Here is a 5,596-nt window from a genome sequence, read left to right as displayed (position 1 = left end):
CTGACAATCCTTCTAAACATATACAAAAGACTACAGACTTAATAGCTTCCCTTCTCCTAAAGGAGCACTATGTTGCATCTAGTTATCAGGATATGACCCTGCTGCTCTTTTCCTATGGTTAAGCAAGGAACAATCTCATATTCTCGTAGCTTGTGATCTTAATTGGCAAGTAGCAATGGCTGACTTTATTGGTAACATCAGCTTCCATTTACCAGCCTCTAAGTTCCTGAACTTTTTACAAACTGTTGAATTCGTATCTATTGTCTCTAAGCCCTTGCTTCACGCCATTACTATCTTTACATTAGTAATGTAGTAATGATGCAAAAAAAAAAAATCAAAACAAAAAAGTAAGACAGCGATAGTCTTACTATCACTATTTTCAAGATGCCATGCAAAATTAGTAACACAAAATCCAAGAACATTGTAAAACTACCCAACAGGCAGAGTTAGGTGCCCTACTATTGGCTTTACAAACTTCACCTCACCAAGACATAAATATAGTTAGTGATTCTGCTTATGCAGTGTATAGTATCACTCACTTAAATCTTGCACATGTGAAAGGCATTCCTAATGGATCTTTACTAGCTTTGTTTCTTGCAGCACAAGAGCGCCTCTGTGCCAGTCATCACCCTGTTTATGTCACTCATATTCGCTCTCATTCTGGGCTACCCGGCCCCTTGTCAGAAGGGAATGCTCGAGCTGATGCTCTGTTAAACCACAGATGTGGTTTGCAGACTTTTCTGCTTTTTTGCGAGCTCAAGCTGATCATGTATTTTTTTTTTCATCAGAATGCCCACAGTCTTAAACAACAGTTTCATTTAACACTTGCTCAAGCTCACATAATTATTAAAACTTGTTTTGATTGCCAACAGCATTCTCTCTCTCTTCTTTCTTTAAAGCTTAGTGCAACCCAGGAGGTCTAGTTCTTAATGCTATCTAGCAAACTGATGTTACTCAGTATCCACCTTTTGGATGTTTTAAATTTCTCCACTTATGTAGGTTTGATACATGCTACCTCCCAGACCGAAGAAAAATCCTAAAGATACAATTACTCCTTTGTTTAAATCTATTATGACTTTAGTTCTTCCACAAACTATAAAAACTGATAATGGACCTTACCATCTTAGTGCTTAATTTACATATGCACTGCAACTTTTATACATACAACATAAGACTGGCATCCCCTGTAACTCAACCAGTTAGGCCACTGTTAAACAAACTCAACAAACTCTTAAAGTATATCCTAATAAACAAAAAAAAGGGAGAATATGGGGCTCTTTCCTTGAGAACGGAACCTGTCATTGAAGAATCAACCAGCAATGATGGTGATGACTAGGAAGGCACCTGACATTACTTGAGGACAGCTAAAGAAATTGGATCAGGCCGGGCGCAGTGGCTCAAGCCTGTAATCCCAGCACTTTGGGAGGCCGAGGCGGGTGGATCACGAGGTCAAGAAATCGAGACCATCCTGGTCAACATGGTGAAACCCTGTCTCTACTAAAAATACAAAAAATTAGCTGGGCATGGTGGCGCGTGCCTGTAATCCCAGCTACTCAGGAGGCTGAGGCAGGAGAATTGCCTGAACCCAGGAGGCGGAGGTTGCGGTGAGCCGAGATCGCGCCATTGCACTCCAGCCTGGGTAACATGAGTGATACTCTGTCTCAAAAAAAAAAAAAAAAAAAAAAAAAAAACCGACAAAAAAAAAAAAAAAAAAAAAAAAAAAAAGAAATTGGATCAACAAGCAACTATCCGGCTTACCTCTGAGAAAGCCCCTGCAACTGCAAAGAACTGGTTTCTTATGTATCTGATGGCAATTGGGGAAGTTTCTGAGAAAGTAAAACAGACATGGATGTTAGGGTGGCTGGTAATTCTTGTCCTTTGCCAAGTGGGATCAGCTCAAAAACATGTTTATTGGAGTCATGTTCTAAATCCCCCTGTTTTTAATGTTATTTCATGGTGGGATGCTGACCTACCTTTGTCATCTAATGATACTTCTTGAACAGAAGGTCTATGGATGCCCCGTCTTCTCCCTTAATTAAAAATTTCAGATAGATTAAACTTAATGGTTCCTTGACTTTATTGTCTAGTGATCTCTGTCTTTGTTTTTCCTCAATATCACATGATAAGTGTTTTACTGTCATTCCTCAGGAGCATCTTGACTATCAGCCCAAAAGGGAGGCTAAGCTTGCAAATTTGACCTTTATTTCTGCCGTTACTACAAATCTTACTGAGGCCTCTAATAAAGCTACACAACTGCCTGATCTTCCTATGTGCCATCCGAGCAGGGACTGGCAATGTAAGTTTGAGTTCATCCATTGGTCTCTGTGCAGACAATCGGCACCACGCCACGGGCCTCTGTTTAATAAGGGCGCCTTACTTGGTTGGGGTCCCCATGGTTACCTTATGTCTGCAAATCAGACTATTGGATTTGCTCCAATAATTCTATCGCCTGGTCAGATAATGGGCTTTCAGGACGATTATTACAACTAAAAGGGAAACAAGTTTTAACCTCTGCTCATACCCCAATTTGAAGACTAGGTATTCCTTTTTTAAACGGGTTCTTTCTCATGGTGAGTACATTACTAGGGGTGGCAACTATACCCTCTCTTTGCACAATAGTGTTACTGATACAGTCCTCATTTGAACTACGCATCCTTATATATTTCTATTTGATCAAGGTGTTCCTAACATAGAGCAGAATCAATCCTTTTATAGTATTAAAGTCTCTTCCAGTAGTTAGTATGCTACATACTTGTCTCATCAAAATGTTACATGGTTAAATATAATCTATATCATGATTTTAAAATGGTGAGCAGAACTGTGGCTGCCTGTAAATTTAACCTGGAGCTGGAAGGGAGATTCCACCTTGCAGTAGTTTAGAAAAGCACATCTGCAAGGGGTTTATCACGACCATCTGTCTTCTCAAATTTCCACTCTTGAGTGTGAATTAAAGAAACAACTTGAAGAATGGTTGCAGCAATTACAAACAAGTACCCTTCAGCAATTACAAGCAGGCTTTTAATGGTTAAACCCAAACACTTGGTTGTCTGTGTTAAACATACACATTTGGGTGATGGTCACCAAACTTATTTTTTTTTTTTGTATCTGTTTTCTAGCCATCTGCAGATGGCTCTGTGCTGCTACCTGACACATCTACAACCAGAGAAGAATGATAGAAGCTTACCTTGGATTGGATGACCAGCATGCTCTAAGAATTAAAGAAGGGGGAGATATGGGGGGCACATGGCAACATATTCAAGCTTATGTACATGAAGTCAGGCATGGAAGAATACTGAGGCACTGTGTGTGTGCTATTTGTGCATGGGAATGAACCTCCTTGACCCTGAAAACAGGACCAGGAGTAGAGTGTGTGGTGTGGTAAGGAACGCTGAAAACAGCCTCCCGAGAATGCAGTTGGAGTGTGTACAAGGTTACAGGTGCCTCAATAACCCACCTCAAATGACCATCAAGTGGATGTTTGTAGTTAATACAAGCCCTTTCAATAAATACTTGGTGGGCAGATGCTGGGGCGGACTCTCTAAGAAAAGCTACCCTCTATCCCCGCTCAGCTGGAATTGTATGAGTACTTCATTCTCAGCATTCACTGCAAGCTATAAGCTCTGCACTTTCTGCTTGAGGGCTACTGATTTTATCATGAATGATCTCAAGGGTCTTCTTGAATACCTGTATTTTTCCTTAATCACACCTCACTCCAGCATGATTTGGAGTAAAGTAGAGAAGGAGATTCTACCAAGAAACTAAAAATTATACAACTCAGCTGACTCATTTAGGAAATTGCAGCCCCATTCCAGAAAGTAGATATAACAGGAAATATTTTAACTAGTAACACATGCAGGTGTTCTTTATTATATTTCCAACTACAGGAGTCCAAATATGATGATAGGTTCCTGGAGGTTTTTGTCAATTTAGAGAAAGCACCAAAGCATTCATTAAATTTCTGTGGCTTAATTTTTAAGAAATTTGGGTAACTCAGCTTGGATCTACTTTAAAACCAAGACTTGAGGTGTAGGATTTGTTGGAGGAAAAATTTCCAAACTGAATGAAATTCTCAAATTCTTAAAGATCTTCTCAACATTTTCTTTGGAATCTTATATCATTTCTAGAGGAAAGTAGTGTAGACCAATGGTTAAAACCCAGAGGGCTGACGTTGTCGTCTTGCAGGCTGAATTGCTTCTGGGTGAGGCCACAGGAGTGGGGTTGTCAATCCAGGTGGAACCATTCCGTCCAGGTGGAGTCATGGGGCTCAGACATGAAAAAAAAACCTGGAAAGATATCTCAAAAGGCTAATCAACAATAGTGGCGAAATTGGCAGGAGTAATTGAAGAAAGTTGCCTGTCTTATAACCTCCAAATAATGTCTGCAACCTGGCAGGACCCAGGCCCCTCTCCTCCCTCTGTCTGGAGGCCTCCTATTCACTTTACAAAAGCAGTTGAGTTTTGGGCAAGGCCTGTTACCATTTAAACTGTAGCCTAAATGTCTTCCAAAATTAGCTTGGCCCAGTGGTCCAGGAACAGTTAAGGAAAAGGCAAGATGGGAGTTGGGTTAGCTTGGCTTACCGTTGTAGTTTTCTCATGGATATGATTTTTGTAAAGGTTGTTTCAATGCCCTAAAAATCCATGACCCTTGCTGTGTTCCCTTTCAGACCCCTTCAGCTGCTATCTTCAAACTTTCACCTCTTCCTCTCACCCACCCTGAACACACAGTTGTGCTTCTAGTGACACACACACACACACACACACACACGAATAGTACAAGCCATGAAACTGTCAACTTTATGCCCTTTTCATAAACTATTCTGCACTGGTTTTCCTCTTTGCCTCTTCTCTTCTTGCCTCATTTGTCTTTCTGAGCTTTTCTCCTCCTTTCCATGAAGGAGGGAGTAGACAAAAGGGTTCAATACTGGAGCGAAGATCTTAAAGCTAAACATTGACTGTTGGCTTTTGTGTTCTGGAAGTCTTAGTTTGGTACCCAATTTTCTTATTTATTCTGCCACCGTTAGAGGCATTTGAACCACAGTGATTCCATCCTGAATAGGGGCTGGATCAAATGAGGCTGAGACCTATGGGGCTGCATTCCCAGGTGGCCAGGCATTCTCAGTCACAGGATGAGATAGAAGGTCAATACAACACAAGATATAGGTCACTTTTATCAGACCTTGCTCATAAAACAGCTTGAAGTAAAGAAACCAGCCAAAGCCCACCAAAGCCAAGATGGTGAAGAAAGTGACCTCTGGTTATCACCATGCTACTTATAATGCATTAGAATGCTAAAAGACACTACCACCAGCACCATGACAGCTTATAAAGGCCATGGCAACATTTGAACCTTATCTTATATGTCTTAAAAGGGGAGGTACCCTTAGTTCCAGAAATCGCCCATCCATTTCAGGAAAACTCATGAATAAGCCACCCTTGTTTAACATGAAACCAAGAAATAACCATAAAAATAGCTAGCTAGCAGCACTCAGGGCTGCTCTGTTTATAGAGTAGTCATTCTTTTATTTCTTTACTTTCCTGATAAACTTGCTTTCACTTTATGAACTCACAGGAATTCTTTCTTTTTTTTTCTTTTTTTT

Source organism: Cebus imitator, unplaced genomic scaffold (assembly GCF_001604975.1).
Source record: "Cebus imitator isolate Cc_AM_T3 unplaced genomic scaffold, Cebus_imitator-1.0 Scaffold853, whole genome shotgun sequence".
In the NCBI taxonomy this organism is placed as follows: Eukaryota; Metazoa; Chordata; class Mammalia; order Primates; family Cebidae; genus Cebus; species Cebus imitator.
Note: the sequence above shows the minus strand (reverse complement) of the source record.